Raw genomic sequence first — 22,283 nt, 5'->3', positions numbered from 1 at the left:
AAGATAACCAGAGGTAAGAAATGAAAGGAAGAGTGAATGTAAAACTGAACTGTGCTTCCTGGTAGCCAAGGCAGAAAAGGGAATGTATTGAATTAGGTAATTCTTGCTAAATCACAGTCTATGGATAATCAATATCAGAATGATCAAAGGTGCTTGTCTAATATAGATTCCTGCTCCACTTCAGATGCACTGTATCAGCATATTTTGTCCTTGGGATACACATAGGAGTCTGCATTTTTTATAAGCTCCTCAGGTGGTTTTTAAAATTTTTTTTAATGTTTTTTTTTTATTTTTGAGATAGAGAGAGACAGAGCATGAGCAGGGGAGGGGCAGAGAGAGAGAGGGAGACACAGAATCCAAAGCAGGCTCCAGGCTCTGAGCTGTCAGCACAGAGCCCCATGCGGGGCTTGAACTCACGGACTGTGAGATCATGACCTGAGCTGAAGTCGGATGCTTAACCGACTGAGCCACCCAGGCGCCCCTCCTCAGGTGGTTTTTATGCACAAGGAAGTTTACAGCCTTCAGAGGTACATACACATAAGAAATTCTGAACAACATAACAGGCATTGTCATCAACAGTGGAAAAGTTTACCATAGCAATTAAGTTAATTTTTGCAAGCGAAGTAACCTGTCAAAGGTCACACAGAAAGTTGAACCTAGACCAGAACTTATTTCCTACCATCCAGCCTTTTTTTTCCTGCTACACCTAGTCATCATAGTATTACTTCCCATTTATTTTGCAATTGTGATCAGATTGAATTGATTGCTATCAGACTACTAATACCAACTCCTATGTACTCAGCCTATAAAATGATCACTTATTCTCATATGTATCTGAGATGTATAACCTACATGCTATCTCTATCTTCAAATAAGACAGACTGTATACAGTGTATCACATAGTCTAGTACAGAGTGCTCAATACAGTTAATATCCCTTTGTATTTTCTCAGACTCTTGCCTATTCTAGACTAAACTTCAGCCTTTTTGCATCACTTGCTGTTCCCAAAATATATTCCCCAATACATGTCATAATATTTGACATATATATTTGTGTCTAATCAATAGAACATTTAGCTACATTATTTTCATCCCTTTAAATGACTTAAGCATAGTAAAATTAAAAGTAATGGTAGTTGTATATGTGTCCTCATGCAAGTATAGGAGCACAGATGATGATTCTCATCAGACTGGGGAGGTCTTTCTTTATTTCATCTTCTTGACCTACCTGAGAGTCCCCAGGAGGAATGAAGGGAAAATCTATCACCTGCAAACAGAATGGTTGGCTAGAGAGGTAGGTGTGCATCTCAAAACATGATAACAGTGCACATCGGGAGCCTAGCACATTGTTAGGCTACTGGGCTAGCACTAAGTAGTAGACACAGAATAATAAATTTGGGTAACATAAAAGAATTTATAGGATTTGTTGTTCCAGGCATTATACTTGTAGTACCTTTTGTCTTCACATTTAACCCTATTATGTTGGGATCATTCATTGCTTTTATTTTGCAAATGAGGAAGTAGAGGCCAAACAGATTATATATGTTGAAGCCAGAATTCTGACCCAGGTCTGTTTCTCTGCAAAAATTACATTATTTTACCTCATCAGATGATTTTAAAGTTTATCAAATAGACTACAGCTGTATTTCCTTGTTGAGGGTCAAGGTGTTGGGTAGGAGTGATTAGTGACAGAGACAGTATTTTCTGGATGGGCCTTTGGAAAACGGACAAACTTGCCATATATGGAAATTTCCATTTGTCATAAGAGAACACATTACAAGATGACTTGGTTCAAGAGTACATAAGAATCTCTTTCCAGAGAAATTCTTTCTTCTCAGTCTCATCTGGTACTGAATATTTGCACACTCTAAAGTTATGGACTTGGAAGATATTCAAAGAGAATGTAGTGGAGAGACACAGAATCTGAATTCATTTTACCCTTATGTAAGTGATGTGAACTTCACTAGCCTCTACTTTCTCATCTGAAAAGTGGGGCAAACTGTAAAGGATTATGATGATGAAATTTGCCATAGTATCCCCATAGGATAATCAGTCTTGGTAAGATCAGACACATATTCTCAAGAAAATTCAGACTGAAAGAGGAATTAAGCAATAGGAAAGAAACAGTAGGAACAGAGGAAATAAATTTTCAGATGAATAATACTGTATTTGACCTATCATTTCTCTATCCCCACATACCCTTCAAGAAGAACTTGTCACAACCTAGAAGAAACAACCCTATGCACCATGTGATCTCAACCCCAAAATAGATTAGCATTAGTTATGTGATCCAAGCTAAAACCAGTCTCATTTTCTTTTTCTGGAAATTAGGGAATTTGTTGGTTGACTATAAAAAACAGCTAGAAAGTCTGATTGATTTGGGCCTAAGGCCAACTTTGTAAAGGATATGATATCCACATGGAAGTAGTTGAGTAGAAAAGTCTAATGAAGAGGGAGAAGAATGAAGTGAACACATATCAGAAACAAGGGACTGTGAGGCTGTCTTTGTAATTAAATGAAGGGGAGTGCTGTGTTCACCATTTCTCCTTGCTTCCTCCAAAAATAAAGTAACTATAGCGGGAAAACAAACAAACAAACAAATTGCTTCCGAACCTTTGTCAAAAAAAATTTTTTAAGTGAAATATCCCCCCCGCCCTCACAAAAAAGGAGGGAGAGAGAGAAACTACCTGGCTGTTTTCCAATAACCATGAAGTCCATTTGAGGTGCAGAGAAGTGCTGACTATCTTTAACATTTTTAAGATAAACCCCACTTTTCTGAGAGGAGCTTGAGTGGGTTTCTGATCTTTACAAGCCAACAATTCCTAAGCTTTCATTATGGATCTTTCTCGCTCAGTAACTGAACAGATCCCTTCCTTGCTTTTTAAAAGCCTGCTATGTAAATCAAACATTCACATGAAAGGTGTCTTACTCCATTAGTGCTGCTATAACAAAATAGCACAGACTGGGTAGCTTATAAACAATGGAAATGTATTTCTCACAGCTCTGCAGGCCAGAAGTCTAAGATGAAGGCTCCAACAGAGTTGGTGTCTGGAGAGGGCCCACTTCCACATAGATGGCCGTCTTCTCATTATAACCTCACCTGGCAGAAGGGAGCAAAAGACCTTTCTGAACCTCTTTTATAAGGGCACTAAACCTATGGTTAGAGCTCTCAGGACCTCATAACCTCCCAAAGGCCCTGCCTCCCAATTCCATCGCTTCAAGGGTTAGGATTTCAACATATGAGTTTTGTGGAAATTGGGGAGAAGGCAAACATTCAGTCTATACTATTCTGTCCCTATCCCCCCTTTCATGTCCTTTTCACATGCAAAATACATTCATTCCATCTTAATAGCCCCAGAAGTCTTAACTCACTCCAACTTCAGCTTAAAAGTCTGAGTCCAAAGTCTTATCTAAATATCATCTAAATCAGGCATGTTAAGACTCAAGGTAAAATTCACCCTGAGGCAAATTCCCTTCCAGCTGTGGAATTGTAAATCAAACAAATTATATGCTTCTAAAAATACAATGGTGGGACAGGTGTAAGAAGGACATTCTCATTCCAAAAGGGAAAAATAGGTAAGAGGAAAGGGGTAACATGTCCCCAGAAAATCCAAAAGTTTACGGCTGAAAAATAATCTCTGATTCAAGCCTCTGCCCTTCAGGCCCCCTGGGGAAGAGTTCCTGCTTTCTGGACGCACTGAAGCAAGGTTTGGGTCACCAAGGCTCTGGTGGCTCTGTTCCCATGGCTTTGGGTGGCCCTGCCTCCATGACTTTGCTGGGTACAGCCCAAGCTGCAGCTCTCATAGCATGAAATTGCATGGCTCCTGCTCTCCCAAGCTGGAATCATGTGCTGGTGTTTCTACCAGTTTGGGGTTTTCAGGGCATCTCATTCTCTACTCCTCCTCTAGCCTATGCCCTATTGGAGGTTCTCTGTGGTGGCCTTGCCCCTGCTGCAGCCCTCTCAAGGTGGCTCCTTCCTTCAAAATCTAGGTGAAGGTAGGGGCACCTAGGCAGCTCAGTTAGTTGAGTGTCCAACTTCAGATCAGGTCATGATCTCACGGTTTGTGAGTTTAAGCCCTGTATCAGGATCACTGCTGTCAGGGCAGAGCCCACTTCAGATCCTCTGTCCCCTTTTCTGCCACTTCTTGCTCACACACACTCTCTCTAAAATGAATAAATATTTATATTAAAAAAATCTAGGTGGAAGGAGCCACGATCCTTGTGCTTTGCTGGGTGTAACTCACTGCTGCACCAGGGCCTGCTGGAATTTTATCTGGGGGCAGCCAAGAAGAGTGGCACTGGAATGTGGGAAGTGGAACCTGTTACATGAAGCTTGATGTGACACAGGGACAGTAGTGGCCCCTTCTTTGAAATTAAGCCCTTGCACTATGAGCTTGTGATGGAAAGGACAGTGCCAGTGATCTCCAAAATGCCTTTGGAGTCACTCTTCCATTGTTTTGGACAACAGCTCCTGGCATCTGTTTAAATGGCTGATCCATACTAATCTCCTAATCAAATTTGGCACACTCTTGTTTTCTTTCCTGAGCAAGTTTTCTCATTCCCTTCAAAATGGATAGGTTGAGAATTTTCCAAATTTTTGAGGTCTGTTTCCTTTTGATTAACAATTCCATTTTTAAGTCATTTCTCTACATACATTTTACTATAAATGGTCAGGAGGAACCAAGCCACCCTTTCAACACAAATTTCGTTGTTTACAAATTCTGTCTTCCACAAAACAATAGGACATGGACATGATTCAGTAAAGTTCTTTGCCACTTTATAACAAGGATCAGCCTCCCTCCAGTTTTCAGTAACATATTTGTATTTCTGTCTGAGACCTCATCAGAATGGCTTTACTGTCTATATTTCTACCAATATTCTGTTCCCAACCACTTATATATTCTCTAAGGAGACTGAGGCTTTCACTACAGCTCTTCTCTTTCCTCTGAGCCTTTATCAGTCTGTTCACAGCAGTGCAAGCTTTTTCTACTGTGCACTTCAGAACTTCCAGCCTCTACCCAGTACCCAGTTATAAAACCACTTCTACAATTTTAGGTATTTATTATAGCAACATCCCATTCTTGGTATCAGTTTTACTTCTTAGTCCTTTTGGGCAGCTGTAAGAAAATACCATAACCTGGGTAGCTTATAAACAATAGGAATGTATTTCTTAGAGTTCTGGAGGTCAGGAAGTCCAAAATCAAGGCTCCAGCAGATAAGGTGTCTGGTAAGACCTGCTTCCTCATAGATGGCTGTGTCCTCACTTGTAACATCACTTGGCAGAATGGGGCAGGGGTAATTCCTTGGGTGTCTCTTTTTAAAAAAAAATATTTTTAATGCTCATTTATTTTTGAGAGAGAGAGAGTGGGGGCGGGCAGAGAGAAAGGGAGACACAAATCCAAAGCAGGCTCCGAACTCTAAGCTGTCAGCACAGAGCCCTATGCGGGACTTGAACTCACAAATAGTGAGATCGTGACCTGAGCCAAAGTCAGAAGCTTAACCGACTGAGCCACCCAGGAGCCCCATCTTGGGTCTCTTTTTTAAGGTCACTAATCCTTCATCACCCACCCATCCCAAGACCCCACATCCTAATTCCATTACCTGAGGATTAGAATTTCAACATATGAGGGGTGCCTGAGTAGCTTCATCAGTTAAGCATCTGACTCTTGATTTTGGCTTAGGTCATGATCTCACAGTTCGTGAGTTCAAGCCCCGCATTGGGCTCTGCACTGACAGCTCAGAGCCTGCTTGGTATTCTGTCTCCCTCTCACTCTGCCCCTCCCCTGCTTGCTCTCTATATCTCTATCAAAATAAATAATAAACTTAAAAAAAGAATTTTGACATATGAATTGGAGGGCGGGCAGAAATTTTGAGTCTATAGCAAGAGAGATAGAAAGGACTTTTACTGACCTGGGTAGTAGGGACCAGAAAGATGAATTCTAAACCTAATTCAATGTTGTGCCATAAAAATAATGAACTTTGTTAGTTTCTGAGACCAGTAATGAAAATATCAACTACGTAATAAAGTAGATGTTGATTTTATTCTTCTTATCTCCTTTAATGACATCATAATGATTAGCTTTTTAAGAAGCAGTACATTTCCTATAATGTATACATAACTCATTACACATGTCAATTTACTGAATCAAAGAGAAGCTTCAAATAGGTGCCAATGTAATTCTAGAAATCATAATTAAATAATTTCATTAAGTATAGTTTATTGTATAAGTTGAGATTAGATCCAGACATCTTGGGTTCATGTATTGGCTCTAATAAAAATAACTTTTGGTTATTTAATCTCTCTGGCCTCAGTTTCCTAATCTGAAAAAAATGACCATAACAGTACCTATTTTATAGCATTGTGTAAGGGTTAAATTAGTTACTTTCTATAAAGTGCTTAGAGTAGTGTTGGCACATAGAAGGTGCTCAGTCAATGTCAGTGCTATTAGTAAATTTAGTTCAACTTAATAAAACATTGGAGTCCATTATTGAACAAAAATCCTGAAAAACAATTTTTTCAGTAATAATTATGTGTAACATTTGTAATTTGATTTATATAACATGAAAAGTCCTGTTATATACACTACTTATTTTAATTTTCATTTTCACAATAACCCTACTGATTTTTCATTGCCCATATTCTTCAGATATTGAAAGTGAGGTTCATTGAAGAGAACAACAGTTATTCTGGAGTTATTTTGGACAGGTGGCTAAACTTAAATATCCTTCATCCTACCTAGCACTTGTAGGCTATAAGATAAAATAAGGTGGTTCAGAGTGTGATCCAGATGACTTTCCTTTGTGGCTTCTGCTTATTTTCTAAGCCCCATCCACCTACCTATATTTTAGGTAGAGTTGGGCATTGGAAACCATCTATAACCAGGTAACCTATGGATTGCTTCCCTGTAGCTGCCTGTCTCCTTCAGCTACCATCTCAAAGATTCCTCAAGTGATAAATTCCCACAGGTTTTCTAGCTAAGTAGCTCAGACCGGATGGAGTCCATGAGTATTCATCTGTATGGAATCTTAGATTGAGCAATACAATAGACTTGTGTCAAATATAAGTCTTTAAGCTGAAATCTCCTTTACTTCTTTCCTTCCCTTCTCTCCATCACCCCGTGCCTGCCCCTTTCCTTCTCTCTCTTTTTCTGTTGCTCTCTTCCCATTTGGATTTGGCTACTATCCTCTTTGGTAGAAATGTTGTGTTTACCTAAAAAGACTATGTGGCATAGCAGAAAAGTTTTAGTCCTTATTTACCATAAATTGTAATAAAAATAACTATCATTATAGAGTTAAATTAGTTGGTATTAGGTCACTAGAATGGTGAACTCCCTTAATCCTTACAATATATAGGTATTATTAACAGCTTTATAGAGGGAAAACTGACCCTCAGAGAGGCCATGAGGCCCAAGATCTTCTGAAGCCTGTATGTGTATTCTCTTCACTGACACTCTTTCCCCTAACTCTGTGTGACATTAGATAAGTCACATCTCCCCATTGCAACCTCAATTCCACTAATATAAAATAAGGGAGTTAAGCTAATTGTCTCTAAGTTTCCTTCTAACTCTAGCAGTTTAATACCACTTATTTTGTAAGAATTACTCCCAAAATAGAAAATCTAGATATTTAAAAACTGTTAAGACATGTGTCAAAAGTGATGATATTTTTAAAGTAAAATAAAAAAGTGCATTTGAAAGATAGGAAAAAACATCATTGTTCATCAATTTCCAGAGTTCTTTCTTTTACAGATGCCAATACAATGTTAAATGCTACCATAATTATAGTGTAGATTTTCTCTTAATTACTACTCTTTCATTGGCTTGCTCTACAAAGAAAGGGGGAAAGGGGTGGAAGAAAAGAGGAAGGTTCACCTTTCAGTGAGGTGACTGTCTGCTTTTCCTCTGGAGAGGAAATCAGCAAAGTCTAATTGTTCCATAGCCAGGAGTAATTAGGAGAGCTCCTAATAGAAATAATCCTGTGAGTTGAGGGATATTGATTAGTGAATGTCCACTTTACAATGGGTATTGATACATCTATGGACCTTTCTTTTGTTAATAATTAGTAAACATTATCTGAGCACCTATTTTGTACCACAAATGAATAAGACATGGTCCTTGTTCTCAAGGAGCTCCCAGGAGGAGAGGGATAATAGGTTGAATTGTGAGCATTCAAAAATAATTACCCAGGCACAGAGAGTTCCAAGAAGGCATTTTTAGCAGTGTATGTAGAACAGCACAGTGAGCTAGCCATCATTTCCATGGCTGAATTGGAGCACACAAATGGCAGAGATACGTCTTAAGAGACGGGCAGGGATGATCATATAGGGCACCAATTGCTGTATTAAAGAACTTTGAATTTGTTCTGAAGACAATAGGAAGTTGTTCAAAGGGTTTCAGAAGGGATGATACAAGGTCATAATTGTCTTGTGGAAAAAATGGTGGCCCTGGTATTATGCCGAAGCTATTAATAGAGGCCTGTGGGCCTTCTCTTCAGGGAGGGGCTATAAAAAACCATACCAACTCATCTCCAGTTTTGTTATCAAATTAGATTAAAAGATTTTTTAAATTTTTGTTTATTGTTGAGAGGAGAGAGAGAGACGAGTGCGAACAGGGAGGGGCAGAAAGAGAGGGAGACACAGAATCGGAAGCAGGCTCCAGGCTTTGAGCTGTCAGCACAGAGCCTGACGTGGGGCTTGTACTTATAGATTGTGAGATCATGACTGAGCCGAAGTCAGACGCCCAACCGAGCCACCCAGCCGCTCCTCAAATTATATTTTAAAAATAATGGCACAGAAATGTCCATATCTTATTATGTTTTATTACTATATATCTAGCCTCTGTTTTGTTTGTTTGTTTGTTTGTTTACATTTTCAACATTGCAAGGAAGAAATTATTGTTTCTCATTTTCCCAATTAAAGAACACAGAAGTCTGCTGAAGTTAAATACTGACTCAGGCCACAGAGTAATGGCAAAACTGGGAATCAAATTTAGGTTTCTGTGACTCCAAAGTTGCTGCTCTTGCCCTTTGCTACATCTGCAACTACAGGCTAGATCTGGAACTTGACTCCCAAACTTTGATTTCTAAGGAAGTCCACAAATTGCTAAAAGAGGGTTAGAAAAATAATATTTACCTTCACTATATGATAAAAGAAAATTGTCGCCAAAACCAGGTAAAAGCATTACAAAAAAGGAAAACTATAAACCAGTGTCTATTGTGAACATAGAAACAAAAATGTTGAATAACATGCTAGCAAATTGAATCCAGCAATGTATAAAAAGAATTATATACTGCAGCCAAGTGGTATTTTAGGAATGCAAAATTGGTTCAATATTTGAAAATTAATTAATATAATCTACCACATCAATAGGCTAAAGAAAAGAAAATACTTGACAAAATTCAACACCCATTCATGATTTTAAAATAAAGTCAGTAAACTAGGACTAAATGGGGAATTCCCTCAACTTGATAAAGAATATCTACAAAAATCCTGTAGCTAAAATCGTACTTTGTAGTGGGAAAATTGGATGTTTTCCCCAAAGATCAGGTAACAAGGCAAAGATGTCCCTTTCCCATTCCTATTCCACATTTTACATACTTGAAATCCTAGCTAATGTGAAAAGATGAAAGGGGAACAAAATATTTACAGTTTGGAAAGGAAGAAAAAGCAAAGTTATCTACTAAAATAAATGAATAAAATACATGTTTATCATATGAAGTAAGTAACATCAGTTATAACTAACTTCAAATGTTGCCTTACTATTTACAATGTGTTTTCATTGACACTGTCTTACTTGAGTCATTGAGATGGGTTTTTTTTTCTTCCTGTAATTTAATCTATTTTGTAGGTGAGTAGTAATGGTTAAGAGCAAGGGCTTTGAAATCAAATAGGTCTTATTTTGAGTTCCAGTGTGCCACAAGCTATATGACCATGGGCATGTTACTAAATTTCTGGACATGTTCTCTCATCTGTAAAATGGGAACAGTAAGACCTAGTTTAGAAAAATTGTTTCAAACAATAATGGTATTTCAATCCAGACATATCACATACTAATTCTGTTTTCTTAGGTATGGTACTTATAATCTCTGAGCTGCGGTTTCTTCAAATGTGAGATGAAGATAATAATAGAGCCTACTTCTTGGGTTTTATTTTTATTTTTTGGATTAAACTAGAAAATACTCATAAAACACTTGTCAGAGTCTGTCACACAATAAACACTTAAATAGCAGTGGCTATTGTTATTATTGTTTTATCCTTTGGTCCTATTTGATGATAAATGAACAAGGGACTGAATAAAGGGTTATGGGCAGGAGAAGAAGGATCAGTTCAGGAGAGAAGGCTGGATATACAAACAAATGGCAAGATTGTAGAGGACCATGAATGACAGAGAGGAAATTAAAAATTTAGAACTTTGGAGGAAAATGAGTCAAAGAAATTTTCCGTTGGTCCTATGTTCCTGGCCAGTCTTCATGGAGATAAAGCCCCCATGTCAGGAAACTTACGAATAGTTTGGATCTCAGTGGTAGATTCTTGATTATAATTTCCCAGGAGGTTCTGTCCTCTACCTTTTCCCAGGATGATTATTCCAGTCAGGAAGAAGGAGGGAGGAGAGGCCAGGGACCTTAGTGACCCAAGGCCACTAGGAAGCAGTGCCAGCACCTGCTGCTGTTCAGGGAGTAGGATGCAGTCCTGATTTAGCATGACCGCTGCTGAAGGTTCCTTGGAGCTTGGCCAGCTTGCATCCTTCCTGGGGTTCTTATTTTGCAATCTGTTTGCAAATAGAAGGAATGCTGCCAATTTGACTGGGGCATAGAATCCAGCAGAGATGATGATGGTAATAACTCTGCAGTGGCCAGGCACTGGTGCTATCAGGGAACCTGAGGGGAGAAGGGGGTGTCTGATTCTTTGAATAACAATTCCTGGCCCTAATGGCCTTAGGGTGATGGGTGGGACTTTCAGCCCATTCTCCTCCTGGGCCAGCATCTGTTCCTTGGATTAAAGGAAAAGCTGCCTGTTTTCTTCCAGAAACAGAAACCTATTTGTTTAGTCTGAGCAAACTTATCTCCAGCCCAGGTCAATCTCTTCTGACAGAGTAAGAAAGAGATAGAGATAGATAAGCCCTTGAAAGGAATTTATGGAAGTGTGAATTTTGCCAAGTCTGTATTTTACTGCTTGGAGAGGGCTGGCTCAGGGTACTAGGTTAGACTGGCAAATTCAAAGGCAGACGGTCCTGCCTACACAGCAGCCTCCTGGCCGGAAGTCGGGGGTGGATCCAGATGGGAATCATATGCCTGTGCCATGTGTGTTTGCATTGGAGGGGAGAGAATCTCATGGCTGACAACGTTCTTAGGGCTCCACGCAGAACTCACAGCATGATTGAGGAAACTGCTGGGGTGGTTCTATGCCCTGAATTTTGGGAAATTGTAACAAGCACAGGACTAAGTACTTGAACCTAACCTGGCCCTGTCATCTCATTGGATACCAGACTAGAAAACCTAAACAACTCCAAAAATCCACTCTTTCTTATTCCTGCACAACCCATAGGGAAACTGTCCAATCCCACTGTCTCATGCTTTTTCAGTTTCACCCTTCCTTTCCATTCCAGGATTCAGATTCAGTGAATGTTTAAGCACCTACTAAATGCTGGAAACTAAGTGCTACAGGAAGGAGGAGTTGTTATCTCCATCTTACAGATAAAGAAACTGAGATTGGTCACATAGCTACTAGATGGCAGAATCAGGATTCTCTGTTCCACAGCCACTGTCATCCTGTGCTTACCTTTTAAGTTTCAACTCTTATAACTTCCTCAGCATATTCTGCCACCTGAGCCATAGTGCACTGTTTTTTAATTTCCTGATCATTTGTTCTTTAACCTGTATCATTTACCCAGACTTTTCTACTTGTTTGAAACTCTCTCCTCCTCCCTGGCCCCTCACCACCCCTAATTTCCCACCCCCAGTTTTATGTTTCTTTGTTTGATGCATTCTACTAATTTTTCAGATCTTATCCTAGCTATCACTGACTTCAAGGAATTTGTCTTTGGGATATAATATTAACTCAGTAAAATGTTTTAAACTAAGTGAATAAAGCAAGCTTCTCTTGTTCAGATGTGAGACAATGGAACAGAAACTAGGGATCAAGCAAAAATAGGAAAAGAAGAGGGTGAGAGCCAGAGTCTAGAGAAACTGAGTTGAAAAGATGAACTGCCTTGAATTTTTATGGAGTGCCTTTGGACTTGTACATAGGCAGGGAAGGAACCATTAAAAATGCTGACCAGCTTGGATAACTAGGGTAAGATATTGGGTCTTCTGCCCAAAGACCAGATCTAATGTGGAGTCTAATGTACCACTTAGTTGAAAGGGTCTATCATTTTCAGCAAAGCTAACAATATATTTTTCTGGAGTTTTCACTGCATTTGTGACATTGACTGAGGTTGCTGCTGACAGTGTTGATGCACAAGAATCTCTGCCTTAACTAAGTTCATTTCCCAAGGACTTACTCCTTCACTTTTTGGCAGCTAGGTGCCTATTTTTCCACTTTGATAAGCCTAGAGAATTCAATTCAATTTCTCTAAGGGTTTTATCCTCCTATCTGCCCACTACAGGCAACTCACAGGGCCATGACCTTTTCATGGGGAAGTTGTTATACAAGAATATTTTAAAATCTCACAGAGTTACAGACTGTCAAAACTATTAAAAGCCTTAGAAATCATTTAGACATATTCCTATCAATGGGAATGAGGTCACACAGAAAAGCAGTGGTTAAATAACTCAGGTACTGTGACTCTTTGGGACTTTCTCCATGGTTCCACAACCATGGTCATTAAATTTGATGTGAGAAGAGATGGGGACTGAGGGGGGTGGGGGGGACCTGCTTAACTGCACAATTAGAGTTACCAAAAATATGACTGGCTTTAGAATCAGATTCAAATTTGAATCTTGACTCCATCTCCACAAGCTTTGCAACCTCAGAAATGTGACCTAATGTTTCTCTGTTTCCTCACCTGTATAATAGAGATACTGATATTTACATAGTTGTTAGGAAGAATGCTGATGAGTGCAGAATGCCTAAATCTTTGTAGGCATTAGCTACTGTGTATTACGGTAGGTAGGTTGTATTTTTTTCAGATACTTGGGCAAAATTGGGATAATTGAAACATTTTTGAGGGTCTTGGTTGACAAATCATCTGTCTTGAGAATGCACAATTACTCGGGTTCCTTTCAGCAACTCCAAGTTGTCATTCTTTAGACAAAGACATGTTGTCAGAGAAATTCATCATTGAGTGATATTTGGGCTTTGTTTACATTGCTTCATTGAGTTATTACTAGGACTCCAAATTGCTATGGAAGATTAAAGATTTCACAGGATTTCAGCAAACTATATATGTCTTTCTATATGACAGCCTTTGAGCCATTGAGTGAACTGCTAAAATTTACTTGAGATCTGCCACAACTACTGAGAAAGGAGTTCTGAGGGGTGAAACCCACCATCTAAAGAGACAAAGTGCCACACTTGGGCATTTTCCATTGGAAAGTCATAGAAGTTAGTCATATGCAATCTAACATTAATATTTCAGGGGTAATGAAAGTAGTCTGGACCTAGAATTGGGAAGCCTGGGCTCCAGTCTCATGTTTTTTTATTGACCAGAGTGCAGTCCTAAACACTTACATAACTTTACTGTTTAGTTTGATTCTAGGATCCTTCCCTACACTCTGCCATTTTACATCTCTATTCCCATGCTCATATTTTTTTCTGTCTGAAATGTTTTGTATCATCCCCAATCCTTAACCTTTACCTGGAAACCTCTTCTGTCCTTAAAGTCATAGTTCAGAAAGTGCCTTCTTTGCGAAGATATCTCTGATATACCAGGCTAGGATTGGTCCTCTCTTATGATTTCAGACTCCATTGCTTCACTCTGCCAGTGCATTGTAGACAGTTATTTACATCTACCTCTTCCCTAATGTACTGTAAGGCCCTTGAGGGTAGGGAGTACATCTTATTTTTTGTTATCAATGCTTATACTTTAGTGCGTGCAACCTCCAGCAGTAACTGATGATGGATAAGATTTGAGTAGGCAGAAGGGAGTAAATCAGGGAGACCTAAGTCATGAGAACAAAGACATGGAGGCTGGAACGAATGAGAATCATACATTTCATTATTTTACTTATTCATGGATTTACTTATGCATTCATTCACTTATTCACTTGTTTAGCATGAAGATGCAAGCGGAACCCACTGAATGCTAGGATACAAAGAATAAAAAGAAGGTTATTCTTAAGAATTTTCCATTTTGGGGGAAGAGGGATACAGACAATAAACATTCAACAATATAGCATCGTGATTGCTGTGAAAGACATGCAGGCTGCAGAGAGAGTACAGATGAGGTACCTCTGTGAGCTTGAGGGTTAAATAAAGCTTCTTGGAGGAAATGACACCTCAGCTGAGACTCGGAACATGAGTAGGAGTGAACCAGGCTGACAGGAGGAGAGGCATTCTAGAGCTATGTTTGGGGCTGTTGGTGAGCCAGATCTGGCAGAAATAGAGAGTCTAGTCTGGAGAAGCTAGGGGCATTAGATTGAAGAGACTGACTTAGTGACTTGGGATTCAAAACCATATATAGATATGTGAAAACACAAACTGAAAATTGTGGAACTCTTGTAGACATGCCACAGTTGGCCGAGGGAATCATTTTGGCAAGATGTTAGCTGACGTTGTATTGGTCTGATCTTGTAGTAGTCCCTTACTTTTCTCTAAGGAAAAATTTAGAGGAAATACTTTCTTTAGGGAGAATTGGTCTGTTTTAGGAAGAGAAGTACCTCAGTTTATCTCCTGTGATGAACTGCATAAGTATAAGCTTAGAATGTAACACTTGCATACACTTCCATTTGCTCAGGGGGATCCATGTGGATTTCGGAAGTTTCTGAATAGGTTGTTGGGACAAGAGCCTTGAAAAATCAAACTATAGATAAGTACTTCAAAAACAATCTGGGCAAATAAATAGCAATGATAATAATTGGTAGATTACAAATGTACTGTAGTCTCCTCATAATACCAGGAGGTACATATTATTAATGCCAGTTTTATACACAAGGGGATAAAACTGAGAAACTTTAAATTATTTTCTCAAAATCATGCAACTAATAAGCGACATAGCCAGAACTAGTACACAGTTTTTCACACTCTCAATTCTGTGCTTTTTCTACTATGTCATAAATTGTATGTCTCGAAATTTCAGGAACTCTGCTGTTGGCATTTCTATTGCTTTGAAACTGTCGAGGGTAAAACATTCAGTTACATAATTTGACATTTAGATTTATCTTTTTTTCAGACCTGAAATAGTCATATTTTTGCCTACCAATTTGGCTTTGTAATATTTCAGTTTTAGTTTTGTATTGGCCCCTGGTATAAAAATATGCTATCGTCCTAATTAAAGTACTGGCTTACCTCTCACAACAGAGATTTTCAAGAAAACTGCCAACCATTCGAAATAATTTATGGTCATTCACATGTTTTTCTCACTTAAGCTTATTACTATTTTTAGATGTATTCTATATTATATAAATCTTTTAGTGCTGTTTTTAGTGTTGATCTGTTGTTAAGGAGACAGTAAAGGTTCTAATCAATTAGCAGAAGTTGGCAGTAGAATCGCAAATTTTAGAGCTAGAAGCGATATTAACAACTATTTATTCAGAATCTCTTCAGGGAGTTATAAATATTAGTGAGAAAATTTTTGGAAACTTCTTTTAATTGAAGACTAGCATATATATATGCTCCAATCTCAAGTATATAGTTCAATGAATTTTTACAAATAAATAACAATCAAGGTAACCACTCCCCTGGTCAAAAATATAGAACACTGCCAGTTACCCAGAAGACTTGCTTCATAATGCCTCCTTTCAGTCAGTACCCCCAAATTTAATAGATAGTCTATCAAATTAGATTAGTTTGCTTATTCTATAACTTCCTATAAATGGAATCATACTGTATATGCCCTTTTTAATACGTATATTTTCATTCAACAATATGTTGTCCATATTATTTTATGTAGCAATCACATATTCTTTCTCATCAATGTATAATATTCTGCTATACCACAACCAATTTGATTTGATGTGATAATGTTTGGTTTAGTGCTTCTGTGTCTATGTTCCTGAAAGAGACTGGCCTATTAGCTTCTTTTCTTGTAATTTCCTTAAAAGGTTTGGTATCAAGGTTATGCTAGCCTCATAAATGATTTGGAGAGATTTCCCTCTCAACAGTCTCTGAAAGATTTTGTGTGAGTCCCTAAAATGATTAAGTGAATTCACTAGTGAAGCTATCTAGGTCTAGAATATCTTTAAAGGAATGTTTTTAATTATGGATTTAATTTTTAAAATAAATATAGCACTTTGGTATACTTGTTTTTTTTTCCCCTCAAATCTTTTCTCCCCATTCCCAGTAGAGTTATAAACCATGCTGCATTGCAGTTCTCCCTTGTAGAGTAAGCAGAGTATATTTCTCTGACTATTCATGCTGGGCTTAGACATATGACTTGATTTAACCAATGGAATATTAGAATATGTGATGGAAGCAGAGGCTTTATATTTGAGTGGTTTTGTTTGTTTGGTCTCTTCTGTCATTTACGATGAGAACTTATCCTCAGATAGGTGCTGGTCCCAGATTGAGGAAATACATGGCAAACTAAATCCACCCAGAAGTCTGGGAGGTGACCCTATCCAATATCAGCCAACCTAAACAGAGCTATAGTCTGAGCTTTAGAAAAACTTTTGGCTTTGTTGGATTTTTTCTACTCAGTTAATTTTCTGTTTGACTCATTTTTGTTCTTCTGTCTACTATACCCTTTCAACTTACTTTGCATTGTACTTTTTTGCTTTGTTTTTAATTCTTTAGCTTCATGAGATAAGCCTAGATCCTTGATTTAAACCTTTATTCTATCCTTATATATTCATTTTTAAGGGTACAAATTTCCCCCTAAGCACTACTTTAGCTACATCACATGTTTTAAACTGTTGTATTGTTATTATTATTCACTTAGTACAAATGGTTTCACTTATTTAATAAGTATTATATTATATATATATGTAAAAAATGTACAAATTATGAGTATAAAGTATAAAGCTCAATGAACTTGTACAGGAGATCACACATATGTTGTTACTACTTGTGCCTCTCTTCCCTTCAAATCAGTACTTTTTCCATCCTGGCCTCAAACACTATAGCTTAGTCTTGCTAGTATTTAAACTTCATATAAATATAAGCATAACAGAAGAATTTCTTTTATGTCTGCCTTCTCTGGTTTCTTATGTTCAATATTGTGTTTCTGAGAATTGTGCATGTTTGGCATATAATAATTTTTACTACTAGATAGTATAGTTTGTATATGCTAGATTTTTCTTATCTGATTGGTTGATTGATTGATTGATATTTACTTATTGTAGGTAGGCTCCATGCTCAATGTGGTGCTCTACACATTCTTGCACATGTTCTCTAATGCACTTATACATGTAATTATGTCAGGTATGTAATTAAAAGTAGGATTTCTAACTTCCAGAACATTTGTAGTTTCACTTTTATTAGATACTATCAGTGTTCTAGAGTGACTGTCTCACCAGTGGATGAGAGTACTGAAGTTGAAAATATTTTATTTTCATTATGATGGGGTTTTTTTGTACATTGGTTATTTTCCAAATATTTGGAGATTTTGTGGTTGTCTTCCTTTTGCTGATTTCTTGCTTAATCCCATTGTGATCAGGAAATATACTCTGGATGATTACAGTCCTTTGCAGTTTTTTGAAACTTGCTTATGATGTAGCATGTGGTCTATTTTGATAAATGTTCCACATACACTAGAATAAATAATGTATTTCACAGTTGGTGGATGTTATGTTTTATAAACATCAATTATATCTAGTTTGTTAATGAAGATTTTCATATTTTCTATATCCTTATTGATACTTTTGTCTGTTTATTTTTGTCTGTTTAGTTACTGTTTAGTTACTGAATGGTAAGTTACATTTCTAACTATGATTGTGGATTTAATTCTCCTTTTACTTCTGTAATTTTTGTATATGTATTGTGAGACTATGATTTTAGGTGAATTTAATTTTAGGATTGCTATGTATACCAACTTCTTTAATTGCCCTTTTTATAAATGTTAAATGGGTCTCTTTATCTCTCGTTGTATTTCTTATCATAAAGTCTAGTCTATTTGATATTAATATAGCTATATCACTTTATTTTGTTTAATACTTTGTAAACTTTTCACTTTCAACATTTCTGTATTCTTATATTTAAAATAGTTTCTTGTAAATAATGTAAAATTTTTGTTTTCTATTTTTTTATTTATTTATTTTGAGAGAGAAAGAGAAAGACAGAGAGAGAAAGAGAGCATGAGCAAGCGGGGGAGAGACAGAGGGAGAGACAGAGGGAGAGGCAGAGGGAGAGAGAGAATCTCAAGCAGGCTCCACACACAGCGCAAAGCCCGAGAGCCCCATACAAGGCTCAATCCCATGAACAGTGAGATCATGACCTGATCTGAAATCAATCAAATGTTTTTATTATTCTTATTCTCATTCTAATTTTTATTCTTATTCAAAATGCCTTACAGCCCTACTACAACTTTTCTCAGTAGCCTCATTTGAATTGTTTCTGTAGCTCAGTATTAAATGTTCTTTTACCATCTCCTCAATAGTCTTTAGCTTCTGTTTAGATTATACATCTATCCTACCTTTTCTTTTTTTTTTTAATTGAGATATAATCAGCATATGCCATTGTATTAGTTTCAGGTGTACAATGTAATGATATGATATATGTATATATTATGAAATTGTTACCACAATAACATTAGTTAACACCCATCACCATACAGAATTACAAATTTGTGTGTGTTTGTGTGTGTGTGTGTGTGTGTGTGTGTGTGTGTGTGTGAGTGTGTGTGATGGGAACTTTTAAGACTTACTCTCTTAGAAATTTCCAGATACACAATTCAGTATTGTTAACCATAGCCACAATGCTATAAATTATATCCCCAGGACTTACTTATCTTACAAATGGGTTTGTATCTTTTATTATTAATTTTTATCCTTTCTATTAGCTTATTTTATCTATTAGTCTTTTAATAGTAGAAATTACATTATAATTTAAATGAATACTTCTACCACTTTCTGGGTAATACAGGTTTTGCATAATATTTTAACTCTATTCCCCCCCTTTTGCTATTACTTTTCATATATTTTAAGCACATATATTATATAAATACACATATACATATATATATTCTTGTATATACAGTTGTATATGTGTATATGTGTATATATATTGTGTATTGTATTCACATGGATATGTTCTTGTATATACAGTGTCTATGTGTATATATGTTGTGTATTGTATTCATATGGATATGTATTATATATATTTATGCATACACATGTGAGTGTGTGTGTATTTAAACACTTAATATGTAGATTTATCCACATATTTATCCCTTATGTTAGTACTCTTCATTTCTTCCTACATCAATATGTTTCCTTCTAGGATCATTTTTCTTTTGCATGAAAAAGCTCCCTTATTATTTCTTATAGTCTAGATCTTCAGACAGTGAATGTTTTTTTCTTCCTGAAATGTGTTCAACTTAATTTTTGAAGGATATCTTTGAGTACAGAAGTGTAATTGTCAGTTTCATTTTTTCATTCAACACTTGAAAGATGCCTTTCCACTGTCTTCAGTTTCTGTTTTAATTGGGACGTCAACTCTAAATTTTATTGTTGGACCTTTTAAGTTATATGTCATATTTTTCCATATTCTTATAATATTTCTCTTTGTCTTTGGTTTCTAACAGCTGTACTATGATGTGCCTATGTCTAGCTTTCTTTGTATGTATCCTATTGGGGTGCATAGAACCTCTTGAACCCATGGCTTAATGTCTTTTGTAAGTTTGGGCAAATTCTTGGTTAGTATTTCTTCAAATATTGCTTTTGTTCATTTTCTCTCATATTTTTCTGGGATACCAGTGACACAGATCTAGTTCTTTTTACCATACCTTATATGAGTCTTATCCTCTTTTTGTAGTTTCCATCTCTTCTTCTTTCACTGCTTTGAGTGGATATTTTCTCCTGATGAATCTTCCATTTCACTGTTCCTTTCTTCTTCTGGGTCTAGCATGTTATTAAAACCCATCTATAAGGTTCTTAATTTCAGTTATTTTTTTTTTTAATTTCTGGATTTCCACTTGAGTATTTATCTACATTCCAGTTCTCTGGTAATTTTTTTCTTTATTGTCTCTATTTTCTCAAAATTGTTAGTTGTTTACTATTTTAAAGTCTCTGTTGATACTTGAAATATTTAGATATAGTAATACACCCCCCCCCTTATCTGCAGGTTTGCTTTCCATGTTTTCAGTTACCCATGGTCAATCACGTTGCAGTCTGGAAGCAGATGATGCTCCTGACATAATGTCAGAAGGTTAATAGTAGACAAATATTATTACATCACAATACCTATGTTATTCATTTAACTTATCTCATCACATAGATATGGTTTTTATCTCACATCATCACAGGAAGGGTGAGTATAGTACAAGATATTTTTGAGAGAGAGAGAGAGACACCACACTCACATATCTTTTATTATAGTATATTGTTTTAATTGTTCTATTTTGTTAAAAGTTATTGTTGTTAATCTCTTACTGTGCCCACTTTATAAATTAAACTTTATCATAGATATGTATGTATAGAAAAAAAACATAATATATATAGAGTTTAGTGCTAACAGTGGCTTCAGACATCCACTAGAAGTCTTGGAACATATACCCTATGAATAAGGGGATGGTTACTATAATCAGTGGGTCAAGTTTCTTCCTTCCTTCTTTCCTATCTTCCTTCTTCTCTTCCCCTTCCTTCCTTCCTTCCTCTTTCTTTCTTTTTCTTTCTTTCTTTCTTTCTTTCTTTCTTTCTTTCTTTCTTTCTTTCTTTTCTTTCCCTCCCTCCCTCCCTCCCTCCCTCCTTCCTTCCTTCCTTCCTTCCTTCCTTCCTTCTTTCCTTCCTTCCTTCTCCTCTCTCTTCCTCTTCTCTCTTTCTTTCTCTCACCCTCATTTATTTCTGTTTCTTGATATGTCTAGTAAATTCAGTTGATGCAGGATATTGTATTTTTAAATTTTGATGATTTTATTGATATTATTTTCTTCTGAAAGGATTCAGTGTTCTTCTGACAGGCAGATAGATTTTGGAAAGATTATCTGTATCTAGTCAATGCTGAATTTCAGATATTTAAATTCAGGTATGTTTGTCTTGCCCTTAGTCCAAGAGCATAGTCCTTCTGGTATCTCAAATAGTGTGGAATATTTACTAAGGTTTTCCATCTTTGTGGACCCTGAACTCCAAACTGTTTTTCTGCAGTACTTTGAGACTGTTAAAATCTTCACTTAGCATTTCAACCTCCTTGATGCTGTTTTTTGATTGGTTTATTAGCATCTCACCCTAGTTATGAGCAGCTTAAAATTTTGCAAATGACTGGAAGTGAAATTACATACAGAATTTTGATCTCACTTTTCTATGATTTCTTTAATTCCCAACTGCCTTGGCAGCCCTGAAAGGCAGTCTTTATTTTGCCAAGCTCATATTCACTAGATTCAGCAAATGCTCTCTTAAAAAGCAATTAAAGGTGTTTTATATAGTAGAGTCAGTTAGACACATACCATCTTATCATCTCCCTAGAGTCTTCTGCATAGTACATATTTCTTTTTTTGATACACATATCCCTAGGCCCATTGAATAGAAATGACAGAATATTTTTATTTAAATTATAATAATGTAAAATATTAAAAAAAATCATAGAATTTGAAGTTAGACAAAACCAGACTTGGGTTCCATTCATCCAGTCTCCACTACATAAGATATATCATCTTTAGGAAGTGTATTAAAGAATCTGACTTTATTTTTGACATTTGGCTGCTAACATCTTTCAAGCCTCCCTCCCCCACTTTCCCTTCTGCCCCACATCTGGGCAAACTGATAAGGAAGCACAGGTGGACCATCCTTAACACTGGCAGAAAGTTCAAACCACACAAGCCCTTGTGTACTTGAGGATCCTCAACCTGCCCCAGCCCCTAACCACCATAAAACTTCAAGAAAGCCTCCTTTCCTGTTATCTCAAGCTAATTTCATACCAGTTTGGGAGACTATTCTGCCCTTGCAGAAATCCTCATTCTGTGAGTAATAAACCTTTTTATATCATTTTCATGCATGTGTGGCATCATCATTCTCAGTGTCCTAAACAAATTTGGGTGGGAG

General features: G+C 36.9%; 1 protein-coding gene and 1 long non-coding RNA gene across 11 annotated transcripts in view; one reads left to right on the top strand and one right to left on the bottom strand.

The window, feature by feature from the left end:
- The window catches only part of LOC122227040, a 36,411-nt gene extending 15,998 nt beyond the window's left edge, over positions 1–20,413 (bottom strand). Inside the window, exon 1 of the long non-coding RNA XR_006205865.1 lies at positions 20,036–20,413. This is a non-coding gene — a long non-coding RNA (uncharacterized LOC122227040). The remainder of the gene's footprint in view (positions 1–20,035) is intronic.
- Positions 1–22,283, top strand: part of LOC122227036 (BEN domain-containing protein 5) — a 1,450,833-nt gene that overhangs the window by 686,665 nt on the left and 741,885 nt on the right. The window lies entirely within an intron of this gene.

This window comes from Panthera leo, chromosome C1 (assembly GCF_018350215.1).
Source record: "Panthera leo isolate Ple1 chromosome C1, P.leo_Ple1_pat1.1, whole genome shotgun sequence".
NCBI lineage: Eukaryota > Metazoa > Chordata > Mammalia > Carnivora > Felidae > Panthera > Panthera leo.
This window is presented reverse-complemented; position numbering and strand designations above follow the sequence as displayed.